This window comes from Peromyscus maniculatus, chromosome 3 (genome assembly GCF_049852395.1).
Source record: "Peromyscus maniculatus bairdii isolate BWxNUB_F1_BW_parent chromosome 3, HU_Pman_BW_mat_3.1, whole genome shotgun sequence".
In the NCBI taxonomy this organism is placed as follows: Eukaryota; Metazoa; Chordata; class Mammalia; order Rodentia; family Cricetidae; genus Peromyscus; species Peromyscus maniculatus.
Window position 1 is genome coordinate 92,050,505 of NC_134854.1, and position 23,812 is coordinate 92,074,316.

Consider the following 23,812-nt stretch of genomic DNA (forward strand, 5'->3'; position numbering starts at 1 on the left):
GTTTACCTTGTTTTCGTGAAGCCTCAGTCCTTAGGTTATTTCAACAGATAAGAATTGTTGATTTATAGTCAAATATGACTGTCATCTCTATAGCTACCTTAGTTAAGTTATCCAGATTTACAGATACATGGGTCAGATGAACAGGTAATTTTCAAACACTTCACAGACCTAGAGAATATGGCATTTAAATAACTTAGAATTCTGTTGACATGAGATACAGTTGCTCCTGGCTGCACCAATTTGATCCCAAGAGAATGTTGGGCTTCTAAGACATTTCCATTTGGAAGTTTGTCTTCTTGGCACAAAATGGCCTACTGGGCAAAGAACTGCCCTTGCCTTGACTCCTGAGAGTACAAATGCAATGCTGTCCTTTCTGGACAAGCAGGACACAAGGAAAGCGACCACTGTACTCTGCCAAGACAGGGTAAGATGGTCTTTCAGAATTCCTGCTTCCGAAAATGGTCTGTCAGATACTCTAGGCCTGTAGCCAATTTGAATGCACCAACAATTCTGAGAAACATTAGGTGACTGTCCAGGCTGCCAGCTGTCTTGGTCTACTCTTGCAAGATTCTCGAAAGTTGCTTGCATCCATCTACCATTTCTCAGATACCATTATGATCCTTCTCAAGTCTTTGATGGGACTGAAGACTAGCAGTTATAGTTACAACTTAGTCTATATAATATCTTAGATAGAACATATTAAGTATTAGATTCAGGTTCTTTAGAATAGGACACTTCTCTGGATTTTAGTATGTGTTTCTTGCTTGATATTGGTTGTATTTCCATCTTATCTAGGTTATTATCCCTCATTATTCCTGGACAATATTTGATAACCATTCCTTTGTATATAGTCTTGTATTAGTTTAGAACATTCATATTTAGACAAAAAGGGGGAGATGTAGTGGGTAGCCATTCCAGCTTGGATCTGGAAGTTCCAACCCCCATTGAGACTCTGGCAACTGTCACGCCTATGAGGCAAGGCCAGGAGAGGTGCCTGGAGACCCAAGGGCTGTATGGGTGAGCACTCTCTCTGGGCCTGGATGCTGAATGGTGAAAGTGGATGGAGCAGAGCTCCAGAGAACACTGCTGGACTGTGATACACCTTCCCCAGACCCTGCAACCTACCTATCCCTTAATTTGTGAGTTATGCCATTAAATAAATATCCTCTTAACTACATGGAGTGGCCTTAATAATTTCACCAATACACACACACACACACACACACACACACACACACACACACACACACAGACCTGTACTTCTGATGCTGTCATAAGGGGGCAGAGATGTATATCTATATGCATACATATATATACACATATATATGTATATAAATATATAGTATGTATTCTCCACAAATCTCAGACATTCACCATGGGATAATGTAGGCTGGTTCAAGAAACATGGATTTTATGTCTATTGGTTTTCCTTCAAATATAAAAGATACTGATATCACTCGCCTCACCCCAGGGCCTCATTACCTTTGTCTGGCTCTTTCACCTTACCCACCAGGAGATTTGCATATTGTTCTCTGAGCCTTCTTAGCAAGTGTGAAATAAAAGCTATCCTGCATGCAACCTTGCTTTAACTGGTCTGGAATCCTTAGTTCAGCTTCTCAAATGAGATTCTCTACTCAGTTCCTGGGGGTTGCTGGTGGTATGGATTCCTAGCAAGGACAGAGAAAAGAAATAAAGTGAATGGGGATGCATGGTGATCTGTGGGATGCTGCTGCCATCCATGTGTGTTCAGTTCACATATAACAAATGCTGGACGTATGATGTTTGTACCTGTGATCTTGAGCGAAATTTGACAAGAAGGACCTGTGCTCTGATGAAGACTGCCACATAGAAGGCATGGACTGTTATAAGCAAATCCTAGAACAATGTTTACAAATCTTTGCTCTTTTTAAAAATTGAATATTTTTAGTTCATAAGTCACAGTAAGCATTAAATTATTCAATAGATGACTGTATTGACTGTGACAATTTCTTTCCCAGGTGAACATCTTTCCTTCTTATTTAAGACCTACTGAAGATTTTGAGATGACCCAAAGTATACTCTCTCAGTCCATCTTTGGAGAGCCAATATCCTCAGCTCTAGTTAGAACCTCTTATACAGTGATGGAACTACCATTTAAATTAGCTTCATAATAAACCAGTCCAGTTTTCACAGTTTCTGAATTATGAGGCTTCCAGCTAAGGTACCTGACTTGTTCAGTGGCACTGGGCTAGGGATAAATATCAGTGGGCTGGTGCCTGAGTATGTGGGAGTTTATTATCGCATTCAAAGTTTAGGAAGTCTCTATACAGAGCGGCTTCTGTGAACAAAATCTGTCCTGCCTAAGCAGACCCAGGGTCCACCCATGCATGCACCTCTCAAGAGAGCCTCTCTGGAAGAGATTCTCTGAATCTATGTGAGAGGATTACATTGGAGAACTCAAAGCAGCCAGTCGTAGCTGAGGACACTTTAACACTTGTTCCAACATGCAATTAAGATAAACCCATTAGTGATCCATCACCTTCAAACACTGTGGATGACATACTAGCAGAGAAATAGAGACAATAGGAGTGCCTTCTTTATCATTTTCATGTCTATGGATGTTTTGGCTGCATGCATATCTGTGTATGACCTTTTTACCTGGTGCCTACAGAAGCCAGAGGAGGGACTCAGAGCTTCTAGAATTGAAGTTACATATTACTATGAACTGCCACAATGTGGGTATTGGGATTTGACTCTAGGCCCTCTGAAAGAGCAGCCTGTGCATTCTTGCAGTCAATGTGAATCTCTCCAGACCCACAAATGCCTTCTGAGTAAAGAGAGATGACTTTAAAAAAGAAATGAAAAAATTCCCTTAAAGAAATGGAGGAAAAGACAAACAAAAAATGGAAGAAATCAATAAATACCTTTAAAAAGGCCAAGAAAACCAAGGGGAAAAAACAATCAAAGAAGTGAAAGAAAGAGTTCAAGTGATGAACATTGAAACAGAAACAATAAATAAGACATAAAACGAGGGATTGCTAGAAATAGCAAATCTGACTAAACAAATTGAAACTACAGATGCAAGCATAATCAACAGAATAAAAGAGATGAAAGAGAGAAACTCTGGTGTGGAGGAAACAATAGAGGAAACAAATTAATCAATCAAAGAAAACACTAAAGCCAAAAATGTCATAACACAAAAGGTCCAGGAAATCTGGGACACCATGAAAAGACCAAACCTAAAAATAATAGGGATAGAAGAAGGAGAAGAATTCCATCTCAAAGGCACAAAAAAACATATTCAAGTCATAGAAGAAAACATTCCCAACCTAAAGAAGGCTATGTCTATGAAGATACAAGAAGCTTACAGAACACCAAATAGACTGCATCCTGCTGTGGATATCACTCTATATAAATAAAACACTGATGGCCAGTGACCAGGCAGGAAGTATAGGTGGGACAAAGAGAGAGGAGAATTGGGGAAACAGGAAGAAGGGGGGAGAGATACTGCAGCCACCGCCAGGACAAGCAGCATGTAGAGACTCTGGTAAGCCACCAGCCACGTGGCAAGGTATAGATTTATAAAAATGGGTTAATTTAAGATAAAAGGACAGTTAGCAAGAAGCCTGCCACGGCCATACAGTTTATAAGTGATATAAGCATCTGAGTGATTATTTTATAAGTGGATTGTGGGACTGCGGGGCTTGGGGAACCTGGAGAGAAGCCCTCCAGCAACAAATGGCGCCCAACGGCTCGAGTTTCCACCTTAAACCTGAGAATATTTAATAACCAATTCTAAACAGAGCCAAAACCAGGTTCCTGCTTCTTGTCTCATATGGGCAGCTAGACACCGCAAAACGCGGGTTTGAACACTGGCGGGTTCCTGGTGTGTACGTTTGACTGGCAGTATGGCGGGAATGAGGCGTCTGCCAGCGGCACATTATGCTATGTAGTAGATTTAGTCTTTACTAGTATTTTTTTTTTTTAAAAAAAAAAAAAGGTTTCTGGGCTACACGGTGCTTTGATAAAAGCTTAGACCCACTATTTCTGAGACTTGATGACTCCCAGAGCTGGCAGAAAACGTACCACTGCCATGTTGGGAAGCTGAAATGGGTGGAGCCAGCAGCCACAGCACCTTTTCAGTCTTAGAATGGTACAGTTTAAAGCAATAGGCTCAAGGTAATATAAAACATAAGCCACGGAAAGATGGCTACCACACAGAGAATCTGGATTATGTTGTCTTTGATATTCGTAACTGAAGAAAAGCATTTGATTACAAAAGCTGTTGAGTTATTCCAAAATGTATATTTTAAAGGTACCTTGACTTCAAAATTTGGATATAAGAATATGTTACTTTGGAAAAGAGGTTTTGCTTTTGTTTCCACAGAAAGCCAGAGACTTTGGATTTATTCCAGATTAAGATACATCAGGTTTCACCAGCCAAGACCCCCTGAAAGGTCTCCGATGACACCATGGCCCAGATGATCCAACATCCAGAGCGGTTTCAAGTCAACTGGTTCACACAATATACCCTCAAGGACTACCCCATAGGCTTAAAATTTTCTTTCCTTCCCCATAAGATACAGCGCCCCCCTCCAGCAGGAAGTAGTAAGAGATGCTACGCCCAAATTCCCAAATATAACAAGCTGGCTTTAGAGGTGGAATTGGCTCACTCCCCCTCTAAACCCAGACATATTGCTTTAAAAAAAATGGTTAAGAGATTCTTGTGTCCCAAATCAGAAGAGCCCTCTGGTACGGGACAGAGAAAAACCAATATTTTTATTTAAAACAGGTTGATTATAAATGTGATCTCTTTCTAAAAGAGAAAAGGGGATATGATATAGATATATAGGAAGATATGGAGATGATAAGATAAAAGGGTAGATTAATGAACCTACTTTTAAAGAACAACTTGTTTAAAATGTTTTACATTGGTAAAGATTTTAGTTTATGTTTAAAATGTTTTACATTGGTATAAATTTTAGTTTATTGATACAAACTTGAAGTTAATTTTGTTATACTGTATATATATTTCTATTCTTGTTTGAGGTATTATGTTTATATAACTCATTTAAAATTGTAATGGATAATTAAAAATAGATTAATAATTAGTCATCTATGATAATCATATCTGTAGCCATGTTAGTTAAGTCTTCTAGGTATACATAGATATATTTCAGATAGATAGGTAATCTTCAAACACTTCACAGACCTAGAGAATATGGCATTTAAATAACTTAGAATTCTGTTGACATGAGATACAGTTGCTCCTGGCTGCACCAATTTGATCCCAAGAGAATGTTGGGCTTCTAAGACATTTCCATTTGGAAGTTTGTCTTCTTGGCACAAAATGGCCTACTGGGCAAAGAACTGCCCTTGCCTTGACTCCTGAGAGTACAAATGCAATGCTGTCCTTTCTGGACAAGCAGGACACAAGGAAAGCGACCACTGTACTCTGCCAAGACAGGGTAAGATGGTCTCTCAGAATTCCTGCTTCTAAAAATGGTCTGTCAGATACTCTAGGCCTGTAGCCAATTTAAATGCACCAACAATTCTGAGAAACATTAGGTGACTGTCCAGGCTGCCAGCTGTCTTGGTCTACTTTTGCAAGATTCCTGAAAGTTGCTTGCATCCATCTACCATTTCTCAGGTACCATTATGTTCCTTCTCAGGTCTTTGATGTGGTTGAAAACTACATAGTTGTAATTTCCTTGGTTATGATAAAAGATAAGTTAGATATAAAACCTTAAACTCACAAATATAAGATAGATAGGACATCTTCTTTAATGTTGTAACTATAATTCTTGCTCGGTAATTGTTTTGTTATATGTAATTTTACCATGTTAAAGTTAAAACCTTCCTTTTTAAAAAAAGAAGAAAAGGGGAAGTGCTGTGGATATCACTCTATATAAATAAAACACTGATGGCCAGTGACCAGGCAGGAAGTATAGGCGGGACAAAGAGAGAGGAGAATTGGGGAAACAGGAAGAAGGGGGGAGAGATACTGCAGCCACCGCCAGGACAAGCAGCATGTAGAGACTCTGGTAAGCCACCAGCCACGTGGCAAGGTATAGATTTATAAAAATGGGTTAATTTAAGATAAAAGGACAGTTAGCAAGAAGCCTGCCACGGCCATACAGTTTATAAGTGATATAAGCGTCTGAGTGATTATTTTATAAGTGGATTGTGGGACTGCGGGGCTTGGGGAACCTGGAGAGAAGCCCTCCAGCAACAGCATCCAAAAAATGTCCCCTTGCCACATAATAATCAAACCACTAAACATACAGAATAAAGAAAAAATATTAAAAGCAGCAAAGGAAAAGGGCCAAGTGACTTATAATGGCAGACACATCAGAATAACATCTGGCTTCTTAATGGAGACTCTGAAAGCACAAAGGTCCTAGATACACATAATGCAGACACTAAGAGACCACGGATGCTAGCCTAGACTATTATACTAAGAAAAACTTTCAATCACTGTGGATGGAGTACACAAAATATTTCGAGACAAAACCAGATTTAAACAATACCTCTTCACAAATGCAGCCCTAAAGAAAGCACAACAAGGAAAACTCCAACCTAAGGAAGTTAGATGTACCCACACAAACACAGATAATAGATAAACTAAGAGCAGCAAATCCCAAAGAAGGGAAATACAAACATACTACCAAGAAAATATAACAGGAATAATAGTCACTGGTCATTAATATCCATTAATATCAAAGGACTCAATTTGCATATAAAAAGATACAGAATACTAAAATGGATAAGAAAACAGGATTCATCCTTCTGCTACATACAAGAAACATAACTTCAAACACAGACATTATCTCAGAGTAAATGGTTGGGTAAAGAAATCTCGTACTAGTCACTTAACAGCATACCTGAAAGCTCTAGAGCAAAAAGAAGCAACATCACCCTGGAGGAACAGATGCTGGGAAATATTCAAACTAAGGGATGAAATCAATAGAATTGAAACAAAGAGAAGAACACAAAGAAACAATGAAACAAAGAGTTAGTTCTTTGAGAAAATCAACAATATAGAAAAGTCCTTATCCAAAATAACCAAAAGACAGAGATCATCCAAATTAACAAAATCAGAAATGAAAAGGGAAACATATACAGACAATGAGGAAATCCAGAAAATCATCAGGTCATACTTCAAAACCTATACTTCATAAAATTGTAAAATCTAAAAGAAATGGACAATTTACTGGATTGGTACAACATATCAAAATTAAATCAAGACCAGAAAAATAATTTAAAGAGAACAATAACCCCTAAGGAAACAGTAACAATCATTGAAAGACTCCCAACCAAAAACAGCCCAGGATCAGAGGAAATCAGGACAGAGTTTTGCCAGAATTTCAAAGAGCTAATACCAATACTCATGAAATTGTTCCACACAATAGAAACTGAACAAACATTGGCAAATTCTTTTTATGAGACTACAGTTACCCTGATACTCAAACCACATGAAGATGCAACTAGGAAAGAGAATTACAGAATAATGTCCCTTATGAACACTGATGCAAAAATACTCAATAAAATACTGACAAACTGAATCCAAGAACACATCAAAAGCCTTGTCCAACAAGACTAAGTAGGCTTCATCCCAGAGATGTAAGGATGTTTCAACATATGAAAATCTGTCAATGTAATACACCATATAAACAAACTGAAAGAAAAAAAAACAAATTATTATCTCATTAAACGCCAAAAAACCCTTTGAAAAAACTCAACATCCCCTCATGAAAAAGGTGAGATCAGGAATACAAGAAACATACCTAAACATAATAAAGGCAATATACAGCAAGTCGACAGCCATCATCAAATGAAATGAAGAGAAACTCAAAGCTATTCCACTAAAATGGGGAACAAGACAAGGCTGTCCATTCTCCCCATATCTATTTAATATAGTACATGGTGTTCTAGATAGAGGAATAAGACAAGAAGAGGAGATCAAGGGTATGCATAGGAAAGGAAGAAGACAAACCTTTGCTATTTACAGATGATATGATAGTATCATCAAGTGACCCCAAAAATTCTACCAAGGAACTTCTACAGCTGAAAAACACCTTCAGTAAAAAGGCAGGATACAAGGTTAGCTCAAAAATTTCAGAAGCTCCCTATATACAAATGATAAATAGGCCAAGAATGAAATCAGAGAAACATTACCCTTTACAATAATCATGATAATATAAAATACCTTGGGGTAACTATAACTAAGTAAATGAAAGACTTGTATGACAAGAACTTTAAGTCTTTGAAAAGAAAGAAATTGCAGAAAATGGAAAATTTGCCCATGCTCCTGGTTAGGTAGAATTAACACGGCAATTTTAACAAAAGCAATCTGCATATTTGATAAAATTCCCATCAAAATCACAACACAATTCTTCACAGACCCAGAAAGAACCATACTTAACCCCATATGGAAAAACAAAATAAAACCGAGATAGCTAAAATAATTGTTCAATAAATCAACTTCTGGAGGCATCACCATCCCTGACTTCAAGCTCTACTATAGAGCTATAGTAATAAAACAACAGCTTGGTATTGACATAAAAACCTGATAATTGGACCAATGGAATAAAATTGAAAACCCTGACATTAACCCACACACTTGATTTTTGACAAAGAAAAAAAACTGCATAATGGAAAAAAGAAAGCATCTTCAACAAATGGTGCTAGCATAACTGGATGTCAGCATGTAGAAGATTGCAAATAGATTCATATTTATGCCCATGCACAAAACTTAAGTCCAAGTGGATCAAAGACCTCAACATATATGCAGTTATAATGATCCTGATAGAAGAGAAAAGAGAAAGTATAGCCTTTAATGCATTGGCACAAGAGACCAATATAGCACCAGTAGCACAGACACTGAGAGCAACAATTAATAAATGGGATCTCCTAAAACCAAGGAGCTTCTATAAGACAAAGGACACAATAAACAAAACAAAACGAGAGCCTACAGAATGGGAAAAGATCTTCACCCACCCTACATCTGATCTCCAAAATGTATGAAGAACTCAAGAATCTAGAAATCAAAATAATGAACGATCTAATAAAAAAAAGGGTTACAGAGCTAAACAGAGATTTCTCAACAGAAGAACCTCAAATGTCCAAAAGACATTTAAGGAATTTATCAATATCCTCAGTTATCAGAGAAATGCAAATGAGAACAACTCTGAGATACCATCTTACAGCTGTCAGAATGGCGAAGATCAAAAACAGTGGCGACAGCTTATATTGGAAAGGATTTGGAGGAAGGGGAACACTCCCACACTGTTGTTTGGAGTGAAAACTTGTACAGCCACTATGGAAATCAATATGGCAGTTTCTCAGAAAATTGGCAATCAATCTTCTTTAACACCCAGCTATACCACTCTTGGGCATATACCCAAAGAAATGTTTATATCTGTTCACAGACATGAGGTAGAACTACTGCAGAATAACAATCCTTGGGAAACAATACGCATGTTGAGTAAAAACAGAAAACAGCAAAGTGAAAGAAATTAATATGGAATAAATGACAAAGGACAGAAGAGAAAAGTGGAGGTGGGAGAAAGGAAGTAAAATGGGAGGGAGGGAGAAAAAGAGAAGTAAAGGGAAGGGAAAGAGGAAAGGAAAGTTTAAGAATGAGGAGAGAACAGAAATAAGACAGTGGATGAATAAAGGGAGGGGTAAAGAAGGAAAATCAAATGGCAAAAGTAAAAATTGTGGTCCAATTATTTACTGCACTCTACCAAAATTGCCAAGCATTGAAACTCTTGCTTTCCTACAGCTTTGAAAATGACTGCAAACTACTGAGCTGCAGTTTCTATGCCGGGCATTGAAAAAGGAGGCAAAGACAGGCGTAAAGTTCATTCCATGGATTTATATATCATCCTTTTAATATCATTGCAAGTGTAAGGCTAAAAGAAACTTGGCACTACCCTTCCAAATGTTACAGACTGAAAAGAATGGTATGATAAATAGAAAATGGAAGGAGAGAGTAAAAACGCAAGATTTCCTCAAGAAATCATGTTGTAGTGCAATAATGAAGCCCAACACTGACAAATTTTTCCCTTTTTCTAAGAGTTCACATCCTAGAACTCAAGTACTAAAATGGTGGTTCGTGTAACTGAATTTGAACTTTTAGAAAAAGTGAAAAATTATTATTCTGAGGTAGTTCTACCATCATGTCTGTGAACTGATATAAACATGTCTTTGGGTATATGCCCAAGAGTGGTATAGCTGGGTGTTAAAGAAGATTGATTGCCAATTTTCTGAGAAATTGCCATACTGTCATACTGATTTCCAAAGTTGCTATACAAGTTTGTACTTGTGATCTGATAAAATACAGGGGGTTATTCAAATTTTTTGAGATTTGCTTTGTGACCCAGTATACTGTCATTTTTAGAGAAAGTTCCATGTTGTGCTGAGAAGAAGGTATATTCTTTTGTATTGGGTGAAGTGTTCTATAGATGTCTGTTAAGTCCATTTGAGTAATAAGATCTTTTATTTCCCTCATTTCTTTGTCAAGTTTCTTTCTGGCAGACATATCCATTGGTGAGAGTCTGTTGGTTGTTGATGTCTCACACCATTAGTACCTGGGCCTTGATATATAATTTAGGCTTTAGTAATATTTCTTTTACCTGTGTGGTTGCCCTTGTATTTAGGGCATAGATATTCAGAATTGAGACTTCATCTTGATGGATTTTTCATGTGATGAATATTTAATGTCCTTCTTGATATCTTTTGAATAATTTTAGCTTGTAGTCTATTTTGATAGATATTAGAATTGCTATATCAGCTTGTTTCTTAGGTCCATTTGATTGGAAAGTCTTTTTCCAACCCTTTACTCTAAGATAATATCTGTCTTTGAAGTTGAGTTATGTTTCTTGTATGCAGCAGAAGGATGGATCCTGTATTCTTTTTTTTTATTTTTATTTTTATTATTATTGTTATTTTACAAAACCATTCAGTTCAACATAATATCCACAGATTCCCCTGTTCTCCCTCTCTCGCCCACCACTCCCCCCAGCCCACCCCCCATTCCCACCTTCTCCAGATCAAGGTCTCCCCCGAGGACCGGGGTTGACCTGGTAGACTCAGTCCAGGCAGGTCCATTCCCCCCTCCCAGAACGAGCCAAGTGTCCCTGCATAAGTCCCAGGATTCAAACAGCCAACTCATGCAACGAGCCCAGGACCTGGCACCAATGCACAGCTGCCTCCCAAACAGATCAAGCCAAATGACTGTCTCACCTGTTCAGGGGGCCTGATCCAGTTGGGGGCCCCTCAGCCTTTGGTTCATAGATCCTGTGCTTCCATTCATTTGGTTATTTGTCCCGGTGCTTTATCCAACCTTGGCTTCAACAATTCTCGCTCATATAAACCCTCTTCTTACTCACTAATTAGACTCCAAGTGCTCCACCAGGGGCCCAGCCGTGGATGTCTGCCTTCAGATTCCTCAGTCCTTGGATGGGGTTTATGGCACCACTATCTGGGTGTCTGGCCATCCCATCACCAGAGTAGGTCAGTTCCTGCCGTCTCGCGACCATTGCCAGCAGTCTTTTGAGGGGGTATCTTTGTGGATCTCCGTGGGCCTCCCTAGCTCTCTGCTTCCTCCTCTTCTCACCTTCTCATGTGGTCTTCATTTACCATGTTCTCCTATTCCTTGTTCTCCCTCTCTTTTCTTGATCCAGCTAGGATCTCCCACTCTTTCCCTCGACTGTCGCCCTTCATTGTTCCCACTCATGACAAGGCTATTCATGTAGATCTCGTCCATTTCTCCGTGTCTTTTTTTGGGGTCCCGTTTTCCAGGTAGCCTCACTGGTGATGTGAGTAGCAGTCTAGTCATCCTTGTTCCACATCGAGCATCTTCCTATGAGTGAGTACATACCATATTTGTCTTTCTGAGTCTGGGTTACCTCACTCAGGATGATTTTTTCTAGGTCCATCCATTTGCCTGCAAACCTCATGATGTCATTGTTTTTCTCTGCTGAGTAGTATTCCATTGTGTATATGTGCCACAATTTATTTATCCATTCTTCAGTTGAAGGGCATCTAGGTTGTTTCCAGGTTTTGGCTATTACAAACAATGCTGATATGAACATAGCTGAGCAAGTGCTCTTGTGGTATGATTGAGCATTTCTTGGGTATATGCCCAGGAGTGGTATAGCTGGATCTTGGGGGAGATTGATTCCCAATTTTCTAAGAAAGCGCCATATTGATTTCCAAAGTGGTTGTACAAGCTTGCATTCCCACCAGCAGTGGAGGAGAGTTCCCCTAGTTCCACATCCTCTCCAGCATAAAGTGTCTTCAGTGTTTTTGATCTTAGCCACTCTGACAGGCGTAAGGTGGTATCTCAGAGTTGTCTTGATTTGCATTTCCCTGATGATTAGGGAAGTTGAGCAATTCCTTAAATATTTTTCAGCCATTTGGGATTCCTCTGTTGAGAATTCTCTGTTTAGTTCTAAAGCCCATTTCTCAATTGGACTGTTGGTCCTTTTGATGTCTAATTTCTTGAGTTCCTTATATATTCTGGATATCAGTCCTCTGTCAGATGTGGGGTTGGTGAAGATCTTTTCCCATTCTGTAGGCTGTCGCTTTGCCTTGTTGACCGTATCCTTTGCTCTACAAAAGCTTCTAAGTTTCAAGAGGTCCCATTGATTGATTGTTTTTCTCAGTGTCTGCGCTACTGGTGTTATATTTAGGAAGTGATCTCCTATGCCAAGGCGTTCAAGACTATTTCCTACTTTCTCTTCTAGCAGGTTCAGAGTAGCTGGATTTATGTTGAGGTCTTTGATCCACTTGGACTTAAGTTTTGTGCATGGTGACAGATATGGATCTATTTGCAGCCTTCTACACGCTGATATCCAGTTATGCCAGCACCATTTGTTGAAGATGCTTTCTTTTTTCCATTGTACACTTTTGGCTTCTTTGTCAAAAATTATATGTCCATAGGTGTGTGGGTTAATGTCAGGGTCTTCAATTCGATTCCATTGGTCCACATGTCGGTTTTTATGCCAATACCAGGCTGTTTTTATTACTGTAGCTCTATAGTAGAGCTTGAAGTCGGGGATTGTGATGCCTCCAGAAGTTGTTTTATTGTACAGGTTTCTTTTAGCTATCCTGGTTTTTTGTTTTTCCATATGAAGTTGAGTATTGTTCTTTCCAGATCTGTGAAGAATTGTGTTGGTATTTTGATGGGGATTGCATTGAATCTGTAAATTGCTTTTGGTAAGATTGCCATTTTTACTATGTTAACCCTGCCTATCCATGAGCATGGGAGATCTTTCCATTTTCTGACATCTTCTTCAATTTCTTTTTTCAGGGACTTAAAGTTTTTGTCATATAGGTCCTTCACTTGCTTGGTTAGTGTTACCCCAAGGTATTTTATGTCATTTTTGGCTATTGTAAAGGGTGATGTATCTCTAATTGCCTTCTCAGCTTCTTTGTCCATTGTATATAGGAAGGCTACTGATTTTTTTGAGTTGATATTGTATCCTGCTATGTTGCTGAAGGTGTTTATAAGCTTTATCAATTCCTGGGTGGAATCTTTGGGGTCACTCAAGTATACTATCATGTCGTCTGCAAATAGGGAAAGCTTGACTTCTTCCTTTCCAATTTGAATCCCCTTAATCTCCTTATGTTGTCTTATTGCTCTGGCTAGAACTTCAAGTACTATATTGAATAAGTATGGGGAGAGTGGACAGCCTTGTCTCGTTCCTGATTTTAGTGGAATTGCTTTGAGTTTCTCTCCATTTAATTTGATGTTGGCTGTTGGTTTGCTATATATTGCCTTTATTATGTTTAGGTATGTTCCCTGTATTCCTGATCGCTCCAAGACTTTTATCATGAAGGGGTGTTGGATTTTGTCAAATGCCTTTTCTGCATCTAGTGAGATGATCATGTGGTTTTTTTCTTTGAGTTTGTTTATATGGTGTATTACATTGATGGATTTTTGTATGTTGAACCACCCTTGCATCCCTGGGATGAAGCCTACTTGATCATGGTGGATAATTGTTCTGATGTGTTCTTGGAGTCTGTTTGCCAGTATTTTATTGAGTATTTTTGCATCAATGTTCATGAGGGAGATCGGTCTGTAGTTCTCTTTCTTTGTTGCATCCTTGTTTGGTTTAGGAATCAGGGTAATTGTAGCCTCATAGAAGGAGTTTGGTAATGTTCCTTCTGTTTCTATTATGTGGAACAATTTAGAGAGTATTGGTATTAACTCTTCTTTGAAGATCTGGTAGAATTCTGCACTGAAACCATCTGGTCCTGGGCTTTTTTTGGTTGGGAGACCTTTAATGACTGTTTCTATTTCCTTAGGGGTTATTGGACTATTTAAATAGTTTATCTGGTCTTGATTAAAATTAGGTATGTGGTATCTATCCAGAAAAATGTCCATTTCTTTTAGGTTTTCCAGTTTTGTGGAGTAGAGGTTTTTGAAATATGACCTTATAATTCTCTGGATTTCCTCAATGTCTGTTGTTATGTCCCCCTTTTCATTTCTGATTTTGTTGATTTGGATTCTCTCTCTCTGTCTTTTGGTTAGTTTGCATAAGGGCTTGTCTATCTTGTTGATTTTCTCAAAGAACCAACTCTTTGTTTCATTAATTTTTTGTATTATTCTCTTAGTTTCTAATTTATTAATTTCACCCCTCACTGTGATAATTTCCTGGCATCTATTCTTCCTGGGAGACTTTGCTTCTTCTTGTTCTAGAACTTTCAGATGTGCTGTTAATTCACTAGTGTGCGATTTCTCCAACTTCTTTATGTGGGCATTTAGTGCTATGAATTTCCCTCTTAACACTGCTTTCATAGTGTCCCATAAGTTTGGGTATGTGGTGTCTTCATTTTCATTGATCTCTAGGAAGTCTTTAATTTCTTTCTTTATTTCTTCCTTAACCCATTGGTGATTCAGTTGAGCATTATTCAGTTTCCATGAGGTTGTAGGTTTTCTGTAGTTTTTGTTGTTGTTGAAATCTAGCTTTAAACCATGGTGGTCTGATAGAACACAGGAGGTTATTCTGATTGTTTTGTATCTGTTGAGATTTGCTTTGTGGCCAAGTATGTGGTCGATTTTAGAGAAAGTTCCATGGGGTGCTGAGAAGAAAGTATATTCTTTCTTGTTAGGATGGAATGTTCTGTAGATATCTATTAGGTCCAATTGGGTCATGACATCGGTTAAGTCCTTTATTTCTCTGTTAAGTTTCGATTTGGGAGATCTGTCCAGTGGTGAAAGTGTGGTGTTGAGATCTCCCACTATTAATGTGTGGGGTTTTATATGTGGTTTAAGCTTTAGTAATTTTCTTTTACATATGTGGGTGCCCTTGTGTTTGGGGCATATATGTTCAGAATTGAAACTTCATCTTGGTCGATCTTTCCTGTGACGAGGATGTAATGTCCTTCTTGATCTCTTTTGATTGATTTTAGTTTGAAGTGAATTTTGTTGGATATCAGGATGGCTACCCCTGCTTGTTTCTTAAGACCATTTGATTGAAAAGTCTTTTCCCAGCCTTTTATTCTTAGGTAGTGTCTGTCTTTGAATTTGAGATGTGTTTCTTGTATGCAGCAGAAAGATGGGTCCTGCTTTCGTATCCATTCTGTAAGTCTATGTCTTCTTATAGGTGAATTAAGTCCGTTGATATTAAGGGATATTAATGACCAGTGATTCTTCATCCATGTTATTTTTGGTGGTAGTGTGTGTGTACTTCTCTTCTTTGGGGTTTACTGTTGTGGCTTTATCTATTGCCTGTGTTTTCAAGTGTGTATCTGACTTCCCTCGGTTGGAATTTTCCTTCTAGTGCTTTCTGTAGGGCTGGGTTTGTGGATAGGTATTGTTTAAATCTGGCTTTGTCTTCGAATGTCTTGTTCCTTCTGTCTATGATGATTGAAAGTTTTGCTGGGTATATTAGTCTGGGCTGACATCCATGGTCTCTTAGTGTCTGTATTACATCTGTCCAGGTCCTTCTGGCTTTCAAAGTCTCCATTGAGAAATCGGGTGTTATTCTGATGGGTTTACCTTTATAGGTCACTTGGCCTTTTTCCTTGGCTGCTCTTAATATTCTTTCTTTATTCTGTACGTTTAGTTGTTTAATTATTATGTGTCGAGGGGACTTTTTTGGGGGGTCTAGTCTGTTTGGTGTTCTATAGGCTTCTTGTATCTTCATAGGCATTTCCTTCTTTAAGTTGGGAAAGTTTTCTTCTATAATTTTGTTGAATATATTTTCTGTGCCTTTGAGTTGGTATTCTTCACCTTCTTCTATCCCTATAATTCGTAGGTTTGGTCTTTTTATGGTGTCCCAGATTTCTTGGACATTTTGGTTCATGACTTTGCTGGCTTTAGTGTTTCCTTCGACTGATGGAACTATTTCTTCTACTGTATCTTCAATGCCAGAAATCCTCTCTTCCATCTCTTGCATTCTGTTGGTTATACTTGCATCCGAAGTTCCTGATCTTTTAATCAGGTTTTCTATTTCCAGCATTCCCTCTGTTTGTGTCTGTTTTATTTTTTCAATTTCCCTTTTCAGTTCTTGGACTGTTTCCTTTGTTTGTTTCATTGCTTTTTCATGATTTTCTTTCAGTGCTTTATTGTTTTCTTCCAGGACTTTAATGTTTTCTTCCAGGACTTTATTGTTTTCTTGGAGGGCTTTATTGTTTTCTTCTAATTTGTTTGCCCTTTCCTCTAGTTGTTTCCAGCGTTCTTCCAATTTTCTTGTCTTTTCCTCTACACAAGCCTCTACCTTCTTCATGAAGTTACTCATAAGGCTACTTTCTTCTGCTTCTTCCAATTTTTGGTGTTCAGGTCTAGATGTTGGAGGCGAGCTAGGTTCTGGTGATGCTGTATTGCTCTTCATTTTGTTGTATGTACTTCTGCCTTGACGTCTGCCCATCTCCTTGTGGTTCCTTCTTGCTCTTATCAGTGTACTTGTTTCACAAAGAGCTGACAGATTCAGGAAGACTCTCTCTCTTGTCCAAAAGGGAGTTCTCTTGTCCAACTCTTTGGTCCAGAAGGGAAGTCAGGGGCAAGCTCTGGTCCAGAATGGCAGTCGGGGACAGGCTGGGAGCTGGGGGCCGGTCTCTAAGTCTCAGGAAGTGGCTGGGGTCTTGGGCAGATGGGCGTGGTAGCAGGGCGCGGAGATTGCAGGGGTTTCCGGGGGGGGGGCGGAAAAGGGGATCCCTCCCGGTGGGGCTAGAAGGGGAGCTGTCCGGTGGCCAGAACCTGGTGCCAAGTTGGGCAGGTCCTCCCGGAGTGGCTGGTGCCCAGGGATGGGGTCCGGGCTGGACCCAGGCACTCACCTCTGGTCCAGAAGGGAAGTCAGGGGCAGGCTGGGAGCAGGGGGCCGGTCTCTAAGTCTCAGGAAGTGGCTGGGGTCTCGGGCAGATGGGCGTGGGGGCAGGGCGCGGAGACTGCAGGGGCTGCCGGGGGGCTTGGAAAAGGGGATCCCTCCCGGTGGGGCTAGAAGGGGAGCTGCCCGGTGTCCAGAACCTGGCGCCAAGCTGGGCAGGCCTCCCCGGAGTGGCTGGTGCCCAGGGATGGGTCCGGGTTGGACCCGGGTACTCACCTCTGGTCCAGAAGGGAAGTCGGGGGCAGGCTGGGAGCTGGGGACCGGTCTCTAAGTCTCAGGAAGTGGCTGGGGTCTCGGGCAGATGGGCGTGGGGGCAGGGCGCGGAGACTGCAGGGGCTGCTGGGGGCTTGGAAAAGGGGATCCCTCCCGGTGGGGCTAGAAGGGGAGCTGCCTGGTGGCCAGCACCCGGCGCCAAGCTGGGCAGGCCTCCCGGGAGTGGCTGGTGCCCAGGGATGGGGTCCGGGTTGGACCCGGGTACTCACCTCTGTTCCAGAAGGGAAGTCGGGGGCAGGCTGGGAGCTGGGGGCCAGTCTCTAAGTCTCAGGAAGTGGCTGGGGTCTCGGGCAGATGGGCGTGGGGGCAGGGCGCGGAGACTGCAGGGGCTGTCGGGGGGCTTGGAAAAGGGGATCCCTCCCGGTGGGGCTAGAAGGGGAGCTGCCCGGTGGCCAGGACCTGGCGCCAAGCTGGGCAGGCCTCCCCGGAGTGGCGGGTGCCCAGGGATGGGGTCCGGGTTGGACCCGGGTACTCACCTCTGTTCCAGAAGGGAAGTCGGGGGCAGGATGGGAGCTGGGGGCTGGTCTATAGGGCTGCATTTGTGGATAGGTATTGTTTAAATCTGGTTTGCCTTGCAATATTTTGTGTACTCCATGTATGGTGATTGACTGTTTTGCTTGGTATAATAGTCTAGGCTAGCATCTGTGGTCTCTTAGTGTCTGCATTATACCTATCCAGGACCTTCATGCTTTCAGAGTCTCTATTGAGAAGTCAGATGTTATTCTGATGGTTCTGTCTTTATAAGTAACGCAGCCTTTTACCTTTGCTGCTCTTAATATTTTTTCTTTATTCTGTATGCTTTTCAAGTTTGATTATTATGTGGTGAGGGAGTCTAGTTTATTTGGTGTTCTATAAGCTTCTTGTATCTTCAGAGACATGTCCTTTAGGTTGGGAATCTTTTCTTCTATGATTTTGTTGAATTTTTTTTGTACCTTTGAGCTGGAATTTTTCTCCTTCTTCTATACCTATTACTTTTAGGTTTGGTCTTTTCATGGTGTCCTAGATTTCCTGGACATTTTTGTGTTCTGATGTTTTTGGCTTTAGTGTTTTCTTTGATTGATGAATCTATTTCCTCTTTTGTATGCTCCACAATGGAGATTATATCTTCCATCTCTTTTATTCTGTTAGTTATGCTTGCATCTGTAGTTCCTGTTTGTATAGTCAGATTTGCTATTTATAGGATTCCCTCTGTTTATGTCTTCTTTATTACTTCTATTTCAATTTTCATGATTTGAACTGTTTCTTTCACCTCTTTAATAATTTTTTCCCTTAGTTTCCTTGGCTTTCTTTAAGGTGTTCATTGATTTCTTCCAATTTTTTGTTTGTCTTTTCCTCCATTTCTTTAAGGGAATTTTTAATTTCTTCTTTAAAGTCATTTCTATTTACTCAGAAGGCATTAATGTATCTGAAGAGATTCACATTGACTAGGAGCAACCACTGGCTGCTCTTTCAGAGGGTCTAGAGTCAAATCCCAGTACCCATATGGGCGCAGCTCATAGTGATCTGAAACTCCAATTCTAGAAGCTCTGACTCCCTCTTCTGGCTTCTGTAGGCATCAGGTAAACAGGTCATACACAGCCATGCATACAGCCAAAACATTTATTGGTCTTTGTAAAATTATTGCTTGATTTGGGATGGCTATGCCCTCTCCTGGCAAAGTTTTTATCTATTCACTATGTCAGCAATACCACCTTGACCCATTTCAATATAGCTAATTTCTAAATTACCATGGAATATGCATTTCTAGAATAAACACTTGTGGCAGTGTTTGTCTACAGCCATGACTTCTTGGAGAAATTTGGTTTCTTTTTTTTTTTTTAAAGATGACACGAATTTTATTCCTACCACCTGTTTCCCACCCCCATGATACATTTGGTTTCTATTATTCCTCTTCCATTTCCCCAAATTTAGAGGCATCTATCAGTTTTCAAAGTCGTGGGGATAATACTTGCTAGTTTCTGCTGGGTTGATCTTTGCTTCAAGATTAAGGCTTCTCTGATCCTAGTCTTAAATTCATGACCCCCATGATTTCCACAGAGTGAATTCTGGGCTTTTCTTTGCATCTCTGTCCCATGCTTATCCTGAAACTGGAGGCCAAATGTCTGAGACACTGTTCATTTTCCTCAGTGTAAGAGTGGCTTTGCAGATCTGTGATAGCAAATTTTGACCCAGTCCCCCCCTTCTTTTATTGCATGTCTTCTTACTCTGTCTCTTAATTTGTTGTTGCAATTTTTGAGAGCATATCTTATGATTTCCCTTGGACTGACAATCTGATATAGCTCTCCTCACATTTCTGCAAAAGTCACCTGATTAAACTATGAATTGGATTTTAACCCACAGCTGCTATTAGAGTACCTAGTAGATTTCTCTTGGGACACTATAAATGGATCCCTTTCAGTGATTGCTCATGCTCTGTGTGAAGGTATGTTTGTCTGTTGATTGCACCAGCCACTCTCACACAAGCTCCCTAGGCATTTGATTTTGTATTTACTGACTGCTTTGCATGAGCCCTTCCAACCCAGCCCAGTGGCTCAGAATTTATAAACCATGGCTTTCCCATGAGAACTGCATCATACAGCAGGGGAAGCAAGATGGAGTCACAGACCCAAGTTCTCATGTCCCTGCTGCTCTGGGTATCTGGTGAGAAGTCCAAAACTATCATAATTATTTCAGAGTTATTTCTTTGTATATAAGAAATTTGCAAGGCATCTTAGGGCATAATATTTCTTACATAATAATACTTTGACAATATGACATTATAAGAACATTAAATGACAAAAACCTGTCAAAATGTGTGTTTGTGTTTCTGTGCATGTTCATTGTCATTTCATGGTCACAGGTATCTGTGGAGACATCGTGATGACACAGTCTCCATCCTCCCTGGCTGTGTCAGCAAGAGAGAAGGTCACCATCAGCTGCAAGTCCAGTCAGAGTCTGTTTGGCAGCAGTAGCAAGAAGAACCACTTAATCTGGCTCCAGCAGAAACCAGGGCAGGCTCCTAAACGTCTGATCTACTGGGCATCCACTCGGGACAGTGGGGTCCCTGATCGCTTCATAGGCAGTGGGTCTGGGACAGATTACACTCTCACCATCAGCAGTGTCCAGGCTGAAGACCTGGCAGATTATTACTGTGTGCAGGATTATGATTTCCCTCCCACAGTGCTTCAGCCTCCAACAAAAACCTCTGAGAATCTCACCAGCTGCCTGCACCACACACAGCCCTTGAACTACACACTTCCCCCTTCTGCCTGAGAACTGGTGTGCCTGAAGCTCTGATGTGAAAGTTTGCTGAACCAAGCAAAAATATTGGGTTCAATGTGTCTTATGTCTTTTGGTATAAAAAAAATGTATATACGAAAATGCAGGAAAGAAACCAGTATTATCTTTCTGTAACAGTTTATCACAAGCCCTGTTGCTTGAATGTGAGAGATTTATCTTTTTATAGTTCTAGAGTTCTGGTATCCAACATATGACTCTATGGGATGAAGTGATGATGTAGGCAAACATCATTTCAGTTTGCTACTCTAGGAAAGTTTCTTTCTTTTTCTAGCTTCTAGAGGGCTTTCTTACTTCTTTACTGCTAAATATTTCTCAAGTTTTTTTTCTTTCCATTTTTATAAATTATTTTACTTTTAAATTACATTTTATGTAATTACATTTTTTGTGCATGCAAACTTGCATGTGTACATGTATGTAGGTGCACAATTACAGTCAGATGACAACTTGGACATGAGTCTTTCTTTTTGTTGTATCAGTTCTGGGTTTAAAATTCAGGTCTCGTGTCAAGCTTTGTGGCAAGAGTCTTTGCTCTCCAAGCAGTCTTTCTTAACACTGAATTTCTTTATTAATGTATATTCATTGCATACACATACCATAAAAGCAATGTCTTTCAAGTGTATCATATATTATGACCACATCCACTGATCTTTCTTATTTCCCCTTCTCTTTCCTGCTGTGACCCATTTTTACTGTAATCTCTCTTCTATTTATTCACACACATATACATAACTACACACACACATTTGTATACACATACCACATACATATGCACAAACACAAATACACACACATATGATCATGCACACATAAAATGATACACATTTATACACACACACACACACACACACACACACACACACACATATATATATATATATATATATATATATATATATATATATATATATATATTCATGTATACACACAAACTTAACATACAATACAACATATTTAGGATCCACAAAGGAAAGAAAATGTAGTTTTTGTTGCTCATATTTCTGGGGCTACATCTTCCCCTGAAGGCCCCTCATCTGCTTTCCAACTGTTGAGAATGAGAAACCTCTCTCCACTCTAACATTGGATGTAATGTTGTCTTAGCAGATGCTGCTCTCCAGTCTTTCCACCATGTATTGATTAACAGAATTTAATGTTCTTAGAGGGCAATCATTTGTGCTCCCGTGTAAACAATATGCAGACTAATCTCATCAGTGTTCTGATTAAGAAACTTATTGAGAGAGAGGCCTGCCCCTAGTTCCCATCCCTGGACACCAGCCATTTCAGGGAAGACCTGCCCAACTTGGCCCCAGGTTCTGGCTATTGGTCAGGATCCCATCTACCCACACCAGAAGGTTCCCTTTCTCAAAGACCCCCACCAGATCCTGCAATCTCCATGCTCTGGCCCCACGACCATCCACCTGAGACCCCAGCCATTTCCTGAGACTTAGAGACCAGGCCCCAGCCCGCATCCTGCCCAGGAGCTCCCATCTGGACAAGAGGTGAGTTCCTGGGCTCATACTCAGACAGGCCTGCCCCTAGGTCACATACGTTGGCACCAGCCATTCCAGAGAAGACCTCTCCAACTTGGCCCCAGGTTCTGGCCATCGGGCAGGACCCTCCAACCACTAGGAAGGTTCCCCTTCTCCAAGACTCCCGGCAGACCTTGCAATCTCCACGTCCTGTCCCCATGCCCATCCACCTGAGACCCCAGCCAATTCCTGAAACTCAGAGATCAGCCCCCAGCTCTCATCTGGCCTAGAGCTTCCATCTGGAACAGAGAGAGGCTTCCTGAATCTGTCAGCTCTGTCTTTACCAAGAGTGCTGATAAGACCAAGAACAAATCCACAAGGAGATGGGCAGATGTCAAGGCAGAAGTATATACAACAAAATGAAGAGCAATACAGCATCACCAGAACCGAGCTCACCTCCAACAGCTAGACCTGAACATCACAAAATGGAAGAAGTAGAGGAAAGCAACCTTATGTATAACATCATGAAGAGTCTAGAGCCTTATATAGAAGAAATCAAAACTGAAATTGAGGAAAAGACAAACAAAAATTGGGAAGAACACTATAAAAAGAACTAGAGGAAAGGACAAAAAAAGCAGAAGAAAACAATAAATCCCTGAAAGAAAATCATGAAAAAGCAAGGAAATAGATGAAGGAAACAGTCTAAGACCTGAAAAGGGAAAGAGAAAAAAATGAAGAAGACACAAATAGTGGGAATGCTGGAAATAGAATATCTGAGTAAACGAACAGGGACTTCTGATGCAAGTAACCAACAGAATGTTAGAGAAGGAAGAGAGGATCTCTGGTGCTGAAGATACAGTAGAAGAAATAGATTCATAAGTCAAAGAAAACACTAAAGCCAACAAAGTCATGACCCAAAAGGTCCAAGAAATTTGGGACCCCATGAAAAGTCCAAACCTACGAATAGTAGGGATAGAAGAAAGAGGAGAGTACCAACGCAAAGGCACAGAAAATATATTCAACAAGATCATAGATGAAAACTTTCCCAACTTAAAGAAGGAAATGCCTATGAAGATAAAAGAAGCCTATAGAACACAAAACAGACTAGACACCCCAAAATGTCCTCTTGTCACATAATAATTAAACAATTAAACATACAGAATAAAGAAAGAATATTAAGAGCAGCCAAGGAAAAAGGCCAGTGACTTATAAAAGCAAACCCATCAGAATAACACCCAACTTCTCAATGGAGACTTTGAAAGCCAGAAAGACCTAGACAAATATAATGCAGACACTAAGAGATCATGGATGCCAGCCTAGACTAACATACCCAGCAAAACTTTCAGTCATCATAGACAGAGTGAACAAGACATTCGAAGACAAAGCCAGATTTAAACAATACTTATCCACAAACCCAGCCCTACAGAAAGAACTAGAAGGAAAATTCCAACCTAAGGAAGTCAGATACACCCT

General features: G+C 40.2%; 1 pseudogene; it reads left to right on the top strand.

Annotated features, from left to right (window-relative positions):
* Window positions 1–20,453: 20,453 nt before the first annotated feature.
* On the top strand, window positions 20,454–20,846 carry LOC102910988 (immunoglobulin kappa variable 4-1 pseudogene; annotated as a pseudogene).
* The last annotated feature ends 2,966 nt before the right edge of the window (window positions 20,847–23,812 follow it).